Source organism: Topomyia yanbarensis, chromosome 2 (assembly GCF_030247195.1).
Source record: "Topomyia yanbarensis strain Yona2022 chromosome 2, ASM3024719v1, whole genome shotgun sequence".
NCBI lineage: Eukaryota > Metazoa > Arthropoda > Insecta > Diptera > Culicidae > Topomyia > Topomyia yanbarensis.
In genome coordinates, this window is record NC_080671.1 from 213,834,505 (window position 1) to 213,848,619 (window position 14,115).

At 39.5% G+C, this 14,115-nt stretch overlaps 1 protein-coding gene across 18 annotated transcripts in view; it reads left to right on the plus strand.

Annotated features, from left to right (window-relative positions):
* Positions 1-14,115, plus strand: part of LOC131682870 (lysosomal-associated transmembrane protein 4B) — an 897,979-nt gene that overhangs the window by 22,523 nt on the left and 861,341 nt on the right. The window contains exon 1 of one of the 18 annotated variants that reach the window (XM_058964646.1): positions 8,981-9,192. The exons of the other annotated variants lie outside the window; for them this stretch is intronic. The gene's annotated coding sequence lies outside the window, so the exon portion shown is untranslated. Of the gene's footprint in view, positions 1-8,980; positions 9,193-14,115 lie in introns of those variants that run through there. 18 annotated transcript variants of the gene reach the window in all.

The following is a 14,115-nucleotide window of genomic DNA, read 5'->3' on the forward strand; positions in this document are numbered from 1 at the left end:
TAATAAACTTCACCATTATTATCATGGAATTAATGCACCTCAGCAAGTTCTACAATTCTTTCTTTGACTCCATTCAATTATCTCTTTTAGTTTCGAAGCAAAATCATTTTTATCTTCTCGTTTCATATGCAAAAACAACGATTTCGAACCCACTGCATTTGTGATAAGGCCTTACTGTGTTAACTATTAAATTGCAGCGAAATGAAAAGCAATAGGGATAAAGTGTCAAATAACTAGTTGTAGAGAATATTAAGGGGCACCAAATGAACAATATTGACGATAAATTTAGTTGAATAATAATTAGAATAATTAAAAAAATCACCAAAAACGCAAATTTTGAGTTATTTTGCTAGTAAAAAGTCATGTAGTACACTTAACTAAAAGATATCTATACATACATCGAATGGAAATTTTCTCAGCTTTCCGATGAAGCCCTGATAATAGCGATATAAAGCATATTTTTTAAATTAGAGTCTTTTAAGAACTTTCAAGTCAATTACAGGAAAAGTTTAGAAGTCAAATTACAAGGAAACGAGAAGAGATAGGAATATTTATTTATTTTATTTATTTATTTATAATTGATATCAACAGACACAGTGTGGTCCTAATGATAATTTCTTAATCTATTTAAAATGTCAAATTGTAATCTGCTACGTGGAATGTGAAGATCGAACTCGGATGACACTCTGTTGAAGGTCCGCTGCAAACCAATGATGGCACCGTTTACTCCATAGTTAGTCCGGCGAAGAGGTAATCGGAGGAATAAATTATTGCGAAGAGCGCGGGGGCGGACGTTCATATTTATCGCACTGAGAAGCTCGGGGCAGTCAATTCGATCTTGCAAAATATCCGAAATCGTCATAGCACGGAATAGATCCCGCCGCACTTGCAATGTATCGAGTCCAATAAGCAAACCCCGGCTTTCGTAACTTGGCAGCTGGTGAGGGTTGCTCCAAGGCAATCGACGAAGGGCAAACCGAACAAATCTGCGCTGTACTGTCTCAAATCGATGGACACCGTTAAGATAATGAGGGTTCCACACAACTGAACAATATTCCAGAGTTGATCGAACGAGTGAGCAGTAGAGAGATTTCAAGCAGTAAATATCTGCAAAATGCTTAGATATTCTCATTATGAACCCCAAACAGCGTGATGCCTTTGCGACAATATAGCTGATATACTGTTTAAACGTCAGTTGTTCATCGAGAAAACTCCGAGATCTTTGACACGAATTGGCGTTTTTTTCCTCGAGAACGTAATGACCGTACATTTCTTGGGGTTTAGGGTCATTCGGTTGAACTCGCACCATTCCGCAAAGGTTACCAGTTGGCGTTGAAGGAAAGCTGCATCATCAGTATTCCGCATTCTATGGTATAACTTGAGGTCGTCGGCGAAAGACAACCAAAAGTTGACGTCGTTGAAATACAGAAGAAAAATCAATGGACCGAAATGGCTGCCTTGTGGAATACCAGATGAAGCAAAGAACTCTTCGGATACACAATCACCTATCTTGACTGTTAGACGACGATCACTGAGATACGATTGCAGCCAACGGAGAATATTAGTACCAAAGCCAAGTCTATCCAACTTTGCCACTGCAATAGAGTGATTAATCTTGTCAAAGGCAGCTGAAAGGTCCGTGTAGATAGCGTCAGTTTGAAGTCCTGTAACATATGTTGTGAACGACAGAAGATTCGTAGATGTTGAACCTTGCGGCATAAATCCATGCTGAGTCTCGGAGATATACTGTTTGCAGTGGTTGGAGATGGGTTCCCACACAGTCATTTCAAACAACTTAGGAACTGCGCTTAGCGTTGTAATACCACAGTAGTTGTCAACTACCTTTTCATCACCTTTTTTGTGAACTGGAAACATGAAGGAGGATTTCCAGAGTTCGGGAAATACTCCGGTTGTTAGCGACAATTGAAATAGATGACAAAGAGGTTCAATTAGACCGGCGGAGCATTTTTTTATAATAATAGTTGGTATACCATCTGGGCCTGCCGAAGTTGAAGCCTTCATTTTGCCAATCGCCAGTTGTACCATATTATTGTCGATATTGATAGAGTTCAAAGACTGGTATGATTGAGGTACATTAAGAGCCGCGCGTGAAACCTTGGTCGGTGTCAGATTCTCGTTGGAGAAAACACTCGCGAACTTTTCAGAGAATAGTTGGCAAATCTCTTGTAAACTAGAGCTCATACGTCCTCCATAGCTCATCGTTGAAGGCAACCCGGATTCCTTTCTTTGCTCGTTTACATGCTTCCAGAATGTTTTAGGTTCGGACTTCAACTTACGTTGCACGTTTCGCAAGTAATCGGCATGGCAACGCTTCGATGTCTTTTTATAGACTTGGTTAACATGAACGTAGTGTTGTCGCAGCACGTAGCCCCCAAACTTGGAGTACTTCTTCAGAGCGGCTCTTTTAGTCGCTTTTAACTGTCTCAGTTCGGCAGTGTGCCACGCTGGGTGCTTAGATTGAAGACCACTTCTTTTGGGTACATAGCGATCGATAGCATAGCTCATAACATTGGTGAAGGTTTGGACTGCAACGTTAACATCATCATTGTCGAGAATTTCAGTCCAGTGGATATTCGACAGGAAGCCAATAATCCTATTATAGTCGGCTTTTCTAAAATTATAGCTGACGGTGTCAGAAGCATTGCAGTCATGCTTCACTCGAATCGCTTCAAGCACTATATGCAGGGGAGGGTGGTGTCTAACAGTTTTTACCAGGGGGAATGGTGCTGCGGTAGCTTTTGGCGCGTAGTCAGATTTGCTCGAAAAACAGAGATCAAAGATTCTGTTGTTCTCGTTCACCACATTATTCGTTTGGCGCAGCAGATTTTGACTGTAGCAGTCAAGCAAACTGGCGATACCATTATGAAAAGATGACAGTTCGGGATCAGCGAACATAAATCCGTCAGAAGCAGATATTAATCCGGAGAAATTGAAATCGCTATTTTAATCCGGAGAAATTTCAATCCGGAGAAATTGAAATCGCCAACAATCAGGATCTCATCAACCGGGCTTGCTTGAGCGGAAATCCGTTCCAGTGACTCAGTATGTGAATCAACCAATGTCGAGTAGCGAGTGCGGTCCGGTGGGAGATAAACCACGCAAAGAAAAAGTGCGTAGCCAGCCAGTTTGATTCGCACCCACACCTGCTCGACACAGACCCCCAAAGTATCGTCAATCAGTTGCGCTTTCAATCGACGATGGATAGCCACAAGTACCCCGCCGCCGGTAGCCTTGAGACTGTTGCGTGAGCTGCGATCAGTACGGAAAACATCGTAGTTGGCACCAAATGCTTGCACTGACAGAGTGCTATCGCTAAGCCACGTCTCTGTGAGGGCGATTATGTCGAAGCATTCATCCGAGCTTGCTATCAAATAATCGTCGATTCCTGAATTCATACCGCCGGCATTCTGATAATATATGTGTAGGTTTGAATGCCGCGATTGACTGGAAGCGAGGAGCTGATCAATGCTTGCATTAACAAAATCAGGTTCGTACTTGCCGTTGGTATCGATTTGGAAGACCCCTTCACCACTCCTGCACATGGGACCGGGACGACTGGTGAAAGCTGGCTGCAATGGCTCGACTGTGGCAGGGGGATCAAGGGCTTCCATAGTGCTAGCTGCAGTGCGTCCCAGGGTGCGATGAGTCATACCAGCATAGCATAGAGTGCTTAGTCCTTCTGTGATCGTTGTAGAACCGAATGTGCTATGAAGAGACGTGCTCGTTACGGTGGGATCAAAATTTTGTTTTTGACATTGAAGATTCACAGCGGTGGTAGAGTTGTTTTCATCAGCAGACTGTAAGTGAAATTTACATTGAGGGCGTGCAGCATCTTGTATTGCTTCGGAAGGACATATACCTTTCTTGGCTTTACCTGACACAGAAGAAGTCGCCGATTCGTCAGGTAGACCGAGATTGCTCGCCGGGGTACAAGAAGTTGGCCAGACGAGTTTATCCGGAACAGCTTGGCGCTACTGTCCACCACCAGATTGATTCTTCTCCGCCGCAATCCTGATGATAGGTCGTTGGATTTTTGAATTGGTCACAAATTCACGGAAGTAGATGTTCTCCTGCCAAGAGTCTTTGGACAGAGCCTTATCCCTGTATGATTTGCTAACGCCAACTTTGAAAGTAATGAAGCTCAGAGATGAGAGATCCTTGTCCTTAAGAACTAGACGAACTATTCTCGGTTGCAGATTCTCCCCCAGACAATCTTTCACAAGGGTAGAAACTTCATCATCCGTCGTGCTGGGATCGAATGCTGACAAGTAAACCCATAACAGCTCCTCAGGTGGTGAAATTGTTTTTATTGTTTCAAACGCAGCTTTGGATCCACGAATAATAGGAATTTTTGTTTTGAGCGAATCATCTTCGCGTTTGCGCTTGGGTGTGTTTGAAACTGGATTATATTATGTTGAAGAACAAATTATGAATCGTCCTCAAACCCAACTTTTGGATAATAGATATTGCTATAATCATAATTCATTATTTTGAGAAAATTAACAAAAACCTCATCAAAAACATTAACTTTCAACTACTTTACAGCTAAAAGGTAATTAAAACTAATTATCTGAAAGATATGAGAACATTATTCAATAGAAAATTTTCTCACCTTTCCAATGGCACTAAAAGATTTAAAATACGAGGTATACTTTTTGAGTTAGAGTTGTTTCAAGATGAACAAGTTTTTACACAAAAAGTTCAATAACTCTGTGACGGTTGAGATTTGATGGTAGCTGTAGAACGATTTTTTGCTCCAAATATGACAGTAAATCACCCCTCGAGAGATTCTTACTTATGAACCAAACACCCTATATATATATATATATATATATATATATATATATATATATATATATATATATATATATATATATATATATATATATATATATATATATATATATATATATATATATATATATATATATATATATATATATATATATATATATATATATATATATATATATATATATATATATATCAACTAACCATTACCTCCTCACAAGGCGTGTGAGGACATCACAAACTCCTCTTGAATCGTGAGGTGTAGCCCACTCTCCTCCACGGAGCAAATATCCCATGGGTGATAAAATATTTATCTACATCATTTCGTTGAGCAAGAGAGGAACTCTCTCATTTTTCGGGTCCTCACACACAACGGTAGAGATGCTCCCGTTGCATCATTCTTTTTTACCTCATCCTGCGGGAGGGATATTAGCCCTCATTGTGTGTCGAAGTGTTTATAACAAGTCTGGCAACAACCATACCGTCCTACACCAAAAACGTCATATCTACGATTTGAATCTGATCGATCTGGAAGAAATTTCGTATCGAAATGCTGATATCGATTTGCATTTTGAAAATTCGGCTTCTAAAAAGATTGCCTTTTGAAATTTAGCCTTCCATAAAGTTTGCCTTTTGAAATTGCGCCTTTTGATTTTCCAACCTTTATATTTTTATTTATATTCCAAGTAGTTTTATTTCATGGTACATGTGTGTTGTTCAATTAATACTCAATAACAGTACTAACTCTACTCTTTATTTTATTTTATTTTATTTATTTTCGGTCTCATGCGTCATATTCCTCTGATGACCTCTTCGAGTTAGGCCATTACAAATCTTTTTTAAAAATTATGTCCAAGTGCAAATTTTTTTCTGAAGGGGGGGGGGGGCAAACAAAAAATAAATATTTATTTTAATAAACACAATTCTTTTTATCTTTTTGCATTTTCTTTCGATTGTTCTCGTGGACGTTTCCGCAGGGTGATTTCGTATAGCGGGGTTGAGCTATTTGTTTTACTAGAAAAATTCAAGCAAACATTACTGAATCAATCAAAAGTTCACATAGGAAAGGGACGCTAAAGTTTTCGTTTTAAATAATTTTCCCAACAGTGCAATTTCTAAATTAGCAATAAAAGCTTGAAAGTTCTCTAAGAACTTAATGTAAACATTTAAGAGTACTTTAAGGTATTAACTTTTGGTTGCTTGAATAGATTTCGTTCCGTTGTGGCGGCAGATGGACCGACTGTACACACAAGGCATGAAAATCGGTCAAAGGGAAACCTGCTTGATAACAATGTACAGAAACAGGATTGCAACATTTCACTTATGGACTTTTTGAAAACATTCTGGAATGAATCCAAAGGTAAAGTGTGCGTCAATGGAATTATTCATCTCAGATATGGTTTTCTCTGATATTTTTTTCTATTGCGTATTTCGTATACAGTAGCCTGGCGAACGTACATCCTGTGCATACTATACTTTTTCAAACTCTAGTGGAAACATCAGCTTTGGTTTATCGCTTGTGATTGAAGACTTGTAGATTTGTTTGTTTGGTACATGATAGTAATTCGGCTCGGTTCCGTGTACATCTTCGAAATCTTTGCAGTTTTCTCCATCTTGTTGCGCAGAAGGTAGCCATATCAGATAAATTCATTTGATAGTCGTACGGATTTGTGAAATGTATAGCAATCATCAGTTCATTTTTTGCCTTTTTCATATAAGGAAGACTGTGCAATCACTCTGAAATTCGACTTTTTAAGCTACACCCGGAGTGTCGAGTGTCATATACCACTAGATTCAGTTCGTCGATATCTGAAAATGTCTGTATGTTTTATAGTATGGTTAAATAGCTTCAAAAGTGCATTGGCTCTAGGTGGGATTCACTTTTGTGCGTAACCGCTACTAATAGTCCTTACTTCTCTTCCTTCCTTTTGTTCCACTGCATCGAAGTGTTATATCGTGGGGAGGCTGATTCAGTCTTAAGACAAAATGATACATTAGAGCGGTTTAGCTCCGAACACATATCCGGCTAATCGCAGTGGTGAACTTCCGTTAGCCGTTTGGCTCCCGTTTCTGTGAACCATTTAGTTCCTGTTTTCGCGAGCCATCTCAATTCCTCGTCGGAAGTTCTCCCGATACCGATGCCTGTTGCGTGAGTCAATTAGCTCCCAGTTTTGTCGCAATCTTCTCGCATAGTCCATAAATCCTGCTCAAAGGGCCAACCAGTACGTGGAGAGGACGGTTCGGCGATACCGGATGGAGCGTAGCTTCTGGTTCGCTGCTTCCGGTTCGTTGAAAACTCGAGGACCCACCGCTGGTGCTTCACTCGACCTACTCGATCTTGTCCCTGACGTTGAAACTAGTCTGCTCACATGCTTCGGTCCGGCGATTCCAGCTGGTTCGTAATGCCCAGTATACTGGCGCCTCAAGCAAAGCTGTGGTTGCTCTCACAGCCTTCCCCTTAACATAATCATCGTAACTTTAAAAGTTCAAATCGATGATATATTTTCCCACCGCGCTGTCTTTCGGCTGCTAGTCATCACCAACTCTGTTTAATGATGGGCAATCGTCTCCGTGTCGAGTGTCTCCTTTGAGAAAATTAACAAAAACCTCATCAAAAACATTAACTTTCAACTACTTTACAGCTAAAAGGTAATTAAAACTAATTATCTGAAAGGTATGAGAACATTATTCAATAGAAAATTCTCACCTTTCCAATGGCACTAAAAGATTTAAAATACGAGGTATACTTTTTGAGTTAGAGTTGTTTCAAGATGAACAAGTTTTTACACAAAAAGTTCAATAACTCTGTAACGGTTGAGATTTGATGGTAGCTGTAGAACGATTTTTTGCTCCAAATATGACAGTAAATCACCCCTCGAGAGATTCTTACTTATGAACCAAACAATATATATATATATATATATATATATATATATATATATATATATATATATATATATATATATATATATATATATATATATATATATATATATATATATATATATATATATATATATATATATATATATATATATATATATATATATATATATATATATATATATATATATATATATATATATATATATATATATATATATATATATATATATATATATATATATATATATATATATATATATATATATATATATATATATATATATATATATATATATATATATATATATATATATATATATATATATATATATCAACTAATCATTACCTCCTCACAAGGCGTGTGAGGACATCACAAACTCCTCTTGAATCGTGAGGTGTAGCCCACTCTCCTCCACGGAGCAAATATCCCATGGGTGATAAAATATTTATCTACATCGTTTCGTTGAGCAAGAGAGGAACTCTCTCATTTTTCGGGTCCTCACACACAACGGTAGAGATGCTCCCGTTGCATCATTCTTTTTTACCTCATCCTGCGGGAGGGATATTAGCCCTCATTGTGTGTCGAAGTGTTTATAACAAGTCTGGCAACAACCATACCGTCCTACACCAAAAACGTCATATCCACGATTTGAATCTGATCGATGTGGAAGAAATTTCGTATCGAAATGCTGATATCGATTTGCATTTTGAAAATTCGGCTTCTAAAAAGATTGCCTTTTGAAATTTAGCCTTCCATAAAGTTTGCCTTTTGAAATTGCGCCTTTTGATTTTCCAACCTTTATATTTATATTTATATTCCAAGTAGTTTTATTTCATGGTACATGTGTGTTGTTCAATTAATACTCAATAACAGTACTAACTCTACTCTTTATTTTATTTTATTTTATTTATTTTCGGTCTCATGCGTCATATTCCTCTGATGACCTCTTCGAGTTAGGCCATTACAAATCTTTTTTAAAAATTATGTCCAAGTGCAAATTTTTTTCTGAAGGGGGGGGGGCAAACAAAAAATAAATATTTATTTTAATAAACACAATTCTTTTTATCTTTTTGCATTTTCTTTCGATTGTTCTCGTGGACGTTTCCGCAGGGTGATTTCGTATAGCGGGGTTGAGCTATTTGTTTTACTAGAAAAATTCAAGCAAACATTACTGAATCAATCAAAAGTTCACATAGGAAAGGGACGCTAAAGTTTTCGTTTTAAATAATTTTCCCAACAGTGCAATTTCTAAATTAGCAATAAAAGCTTGAAAGTTCTCTAAGAACTTAATGTAAACATTTAAGAGTACTTTAAGGTATTAACTTTTGGTTGCTTGAATAGATTTCGTTCCGTTGTGGCGGCAGATGGACCGACTGTACACACAAGGCATGAAAATCGGTCAAAGGGAAACCTGCTTGATAACAATGTACAGAAACAGGATTGCAACATTTCACTTATGGACTTTTTGAAAACATTCTGGAATGAATCCAAAGGTAAAGTGTGCGTCAATGGAATTATTCATCTCAGATATGGTTTTCTCTGATATTTTTTTCTATTGCGTATTTCGTATACAGTAGCCTGGCGAACGTACATCCTGTGCATACTATACTTTTTCAAACTCTAGTGGAAACATCAGCTTTGGTTTATCGCTTGTGATTGAAGACTTGTAGATTTGTTTGTTTGGTACATGATAGTAATTCGGCTCGGTTCCGTGTACATCTTCGAAATCTTTGCAGTTTTCTCCATCTTGTTGCGCAGAAGGTAGCCATATCAAATAAATTCATTTGATAGTCGTACGGATTTGTGAAATGTATAGCAATCATCAGTTCATTTTTTGCCTTTTTCATATAAGGAAGACTGTGCAATCACTCTGAAATTCGACTTTTTAAGCTACACCCGGAGTGTCGAGTGTCATATACCACTAGATTCAGTTCGTCGATATCTGAAAATGTCTGTATGTTTTATAGTATGGTTAAATAGCTTCAAAAGTGCATTGGCTCTAGGTGGGATTCACTTTTGTGCGTAACCGCTACTAATAGTCCTTACTTCTCTTCCTTCCTTTTGTTCCACTGCATCGAAGTGTTATATCGTGGGGAGGCTGATTCAGTCTTAAGACAAAATGATACATTAGGGCGGTTTAGCTCCGAACACATATCCGGCTAATCGCAGTGGTGAACTTCCGTTAGCCGTTTGGCTCCCGTTTCTGTGAACCATTTAGTTCCTGTTTTCGCGAGCCATCTCAATTCCTCGTCGGAAGTTCTCCCGATACCGATGCCTGTTGCGTGAGTCAATTAGCTCCCAGTTTTGTCGCAATCTTCTCGCATAGTCCATAAATCCTGCTCAAAGGGCCAACCAGTACTTGGAGAGGACGGTTCGGCGATACCGGATGGAGCGTAGCTTCTGGTTCGCTGCTTCCGGTTCGTTGAAAACTCGAGGACCCACCGCTGGTGCTTCACTCGACCTACTCGATCTTGTCCCTGACGTTGAAACTAGTCTGCTCACATGCTTCGGTCCGGCGATTCCAGCTGGTTCGTAATGCCCAGTATACTGGCGCCTCAAGCAAAGCTGTGGTTGCTCTCACAGCCTTCCCCTTAACATAATCATCGTAACTTTAAAAGTTCAAATCGATGATATATTTTCCCACCGCGCTGTCTTTCGGCTGCTAGTCATCACCAACTCTGTTTTATGATGGGCAATCGTCTCCGTGTCGAGTGTCTCCTCTTCTAGCGATTGTCCGATTACTTGGAACACCACATCATCCGTGAAGCCGAAAATCGTTATATCTCTGGGAAGGTTCAGCTTCAATACTCCATCGTACACTGCGTTCCACAGCGTCGAGTCGAGGAACGTCAGTTGTAGTTGTGATTCTCCCTTGTCTGTCTCGTAATGTTCGGTACTGAAAGTAGCTCTATAATATCTTGCAGAGTTTTTCATGCTGTACAGCGAATGGGCGATTGCTTCCCAGCCAGTACTATTGAAGCATTCTTCACGTCTAAGGGAACCACCACGCAAAAACGATATCCTTATCTCTGCTGTCTCCAAAGCTCCCACAACCGTTTGGATGGATTTCACTGTAGTCCTGCCTATAAGGAAGCCGAATTACATGAGATGCCGTTCTCACGGTCCGCGTACTTCGTTAGCTTGTTCAGGATTACTCCTTTTCTCTAACATTACCAAGGGATATATTGACTACGCTGAAAGATCTCCATGTTGTCCCGGCATCGCAAGCAACATCAGCTTTTGTCGCTTCCAATTATCGGATCGTTTTGAATATATCCGGGCTCTCATGTATCACTTCACTTTTATGGCTTTCGCCATCTCGATAAGCTGTTTGTTGGTAAATCGATCTTCATCTTTGTGATCAACCTCCTCACTGTACGGCGAAAATAGATTCATGTTGTGGGGAAAACCTTTCGATGGTGACCTCCATCTTTTCCGGGCACCTTTCAGGTGGTGCAGCTGAGCCTTTTATCTTTGTTATGCCAATTTTGTAGGTCTCTCCTAAGGAAATTCGCGTTGGCTTTGTGGCAAGGCTTTCTTGTACAGCTTGACTGCTTTGTTGAGAGCGGTTCTTGCAGCTCGCTTCCCTTGAGCTTTCTGACATCTGTTTTAATTTTAAATATATTTTACACGGCTCAATGCGTTAGCACAACTGAGCCGTGGAGCGCACCTTGGGGGTCATTTGCTCCGTCTTCTCTCGCGTTTTCGTTTACGTCCATGTCATCATCGGTACTGCATTCATCTTGCTCATCGTCGGATGTTCTTATTTGTAGTTTGTGCTTACGGGTCGCTATTGTAAATCCTTCTTCATCGGTATTAGATTCCTTATTGGTGGTGTTGGTTGTTGGTTTAGAAACATTTGCTGTAATCGTTGTTACTTCGATGTTGGTAATGGCAGTTGGTTTAGTGGTACTGGGGCCGATCGTTGTTAAGCTGGTGCTTGTGAATGCCCGGTCTGCAGTCGTTGGTTTACCAACTGGTTGTGGTTTAACATACGATGATTGTATACCGGCTTTGGTCGTATCAGGTGGAATTTCTTTAGCAGTCTCTGCGCAAGGTTTCCCGTGGTGTAGCGGATGATCACAATAATGACAGGTTTGTGACTAGTGTTCGTTGAGAATATTCAACACCATGAGGTAATTTGCATGTGAAAATCAAGTGAGAGGGAATAGGTTTTGTCGGACGCATTCTCACCACACGAACGCCGTTGCGGAGTCTTGGGAAGAAGTTCCTCCAAGTATCTTCCTTAACACTATTCACCTCTCCGTATTTTGACAGGATTTGTTTGATAGCGAAGGAACTAGTACGTGGTACCAGGTCATGTATCTTTATTTCAATACTGTCAACATCTATATACGTTGGGATACTGTATAAAATGTCATTACATTCGATGACGTGTTTCATGTTGTTCTGGGAAGCGAATGATTCTGCTTGACTAATAAAGTACCGCAAGCTACGTTGAACTTCAAGTTCACCTTGAATATTTGCTCCCCTTCATGAATTGATGGTATTACCGGATATTTCGTGTAGTCAACAGCAACACAGTTTGCCCGCATCGTGATATACTTTTGCTTTGCATTGTCACTCATTGTTTGTTCACGTTTCACACACTAGGCAGAAGGAATCAATTTTTTCTTTGCAAATAGACCAAGCGTCGCGCGGGTAAATTTGATTATTTGCCCTGCTATTGCAGCGGAGCGATTTCTAGCTTCTGAACTGAGCGAGATGAGAAACCGAAGTGATCTCCGACTTCTTCTCCAAGCTCGGAGGCAACTTATACGTAGATCGATAATCGTCGTATTGCACCCGGCGACCGTTTCTCGGTTTCCCATCCCTTGGTATGGTCGCATTACACGCCCTTGTTAGTAGTGCCGTGAACTCGTTCGCATTTAGGTTGAAGAGGATACCTTCAAATTCAAGTTCTTCGACGGACACGTTCCTGTGAAAAATCGCTGTTTTCCATCTTCACTCGTTTATATATCTCCCACATATTCAAATTCATGTTTGGTTCATAGTCCTGTTATCAATGCTGTACCAGATCGCTTGGTGGTCGCTGTGGATATATCCTCGCACACTTTTCAGTCCATCTTTCCGGTTACTCCAAGGCTACAAAAATTGACATCGATAATGGATTGCCGGTTCCCCCTGCGGTAAGTGCCGATGATACCATTATTTGTAAGATCTATATTTAGCTTTGCTAGAGCATTCTTGATCGCTGATGGCCAGACAAAGTTCTTTTGATTCCAGCGTCTATCTCGAAAATTTCGCACGTTTCTGGTTCTTGGAATATTTCAGAATTAATGTCTCTTCGGCTTCTTGGAAAACGACTTATTCGATTTTCAAGCTTAGCCTTAAATGGAAGGTTTGGTAGCAGATTTTGATCTGATCAAGTTCATAAGAATCGCACATATGGCTGCGGAAATACGGTATGAACACTACGATCCCATATGAAATCTTTAATTGTCAAAAACATTTCGGTAAAGCTCATGTATACTGAATATTGAACAACATATAAATCGCCAGGAGTCTGATTTGAATTCAGATTGTTTCCTTATCGAATTTATTTTCGAATGCAACGATCGATTATGTCTCTATCGACTGTTGCGTTGAAAATGAAATCGATTCAGAAGTCGGTCTGTATTAGCCTTGCCATGAGATTTTCGTTTGATAATACACAGATGGGTCCTTCCTTCCGCGACCAGCAAACGTTTCATTTGATGTTGGACTGGATCGATGATCTCATTTAAAATTTACATTTACCCGAGAATGGTCAAAATAAAAATTATCATGGAATGGTAATTTCTAAAACTACCATAATAGTTTTCAGTTACGAAAAGCAAAACTCTATGGCAGCTATTGTTGCTCTATAAAACGTGACAATTTTTTGAATTTTGATTATCATAAAAAAATTATTTGCCCCCTGATTTTTTTCAGCGATTTTGAAGGGGGGGGGGGGGGTGACATAATTTTTAAAAAAGATTTGCAATGGCCTTATTTTAACATAAAAGGGCAACATTGCTGTCAACAATGACTATTCGCTGCCATCAGACGTCGCCAGGTTTTAGAAAAAATGAGATGTACTTTCATACTCAATTGAATCAGATAAGTAGGAACGACCAACAAACTGCAAGTAGCATATTACACATGTCTTATTTTAACATTTTACATATTTGTATTAACATATTACTTACAGGTAACACACATATCTCAACACGCAACACTTCCCATACACACGTAAACCTTCACACACGCAAATATACAAATGCTCGACAGGTGACTGGGCCAAGTGCATTCACTCGTAGGATCTATCATTTCGATGATCGCCTCGATTCTACGAAACCAGTGCACAATTAAGCTGACATAAGCTAGTATCTTCTGGTGAATGCATGTGACCTGGAAGCCCCAGACACGACAGG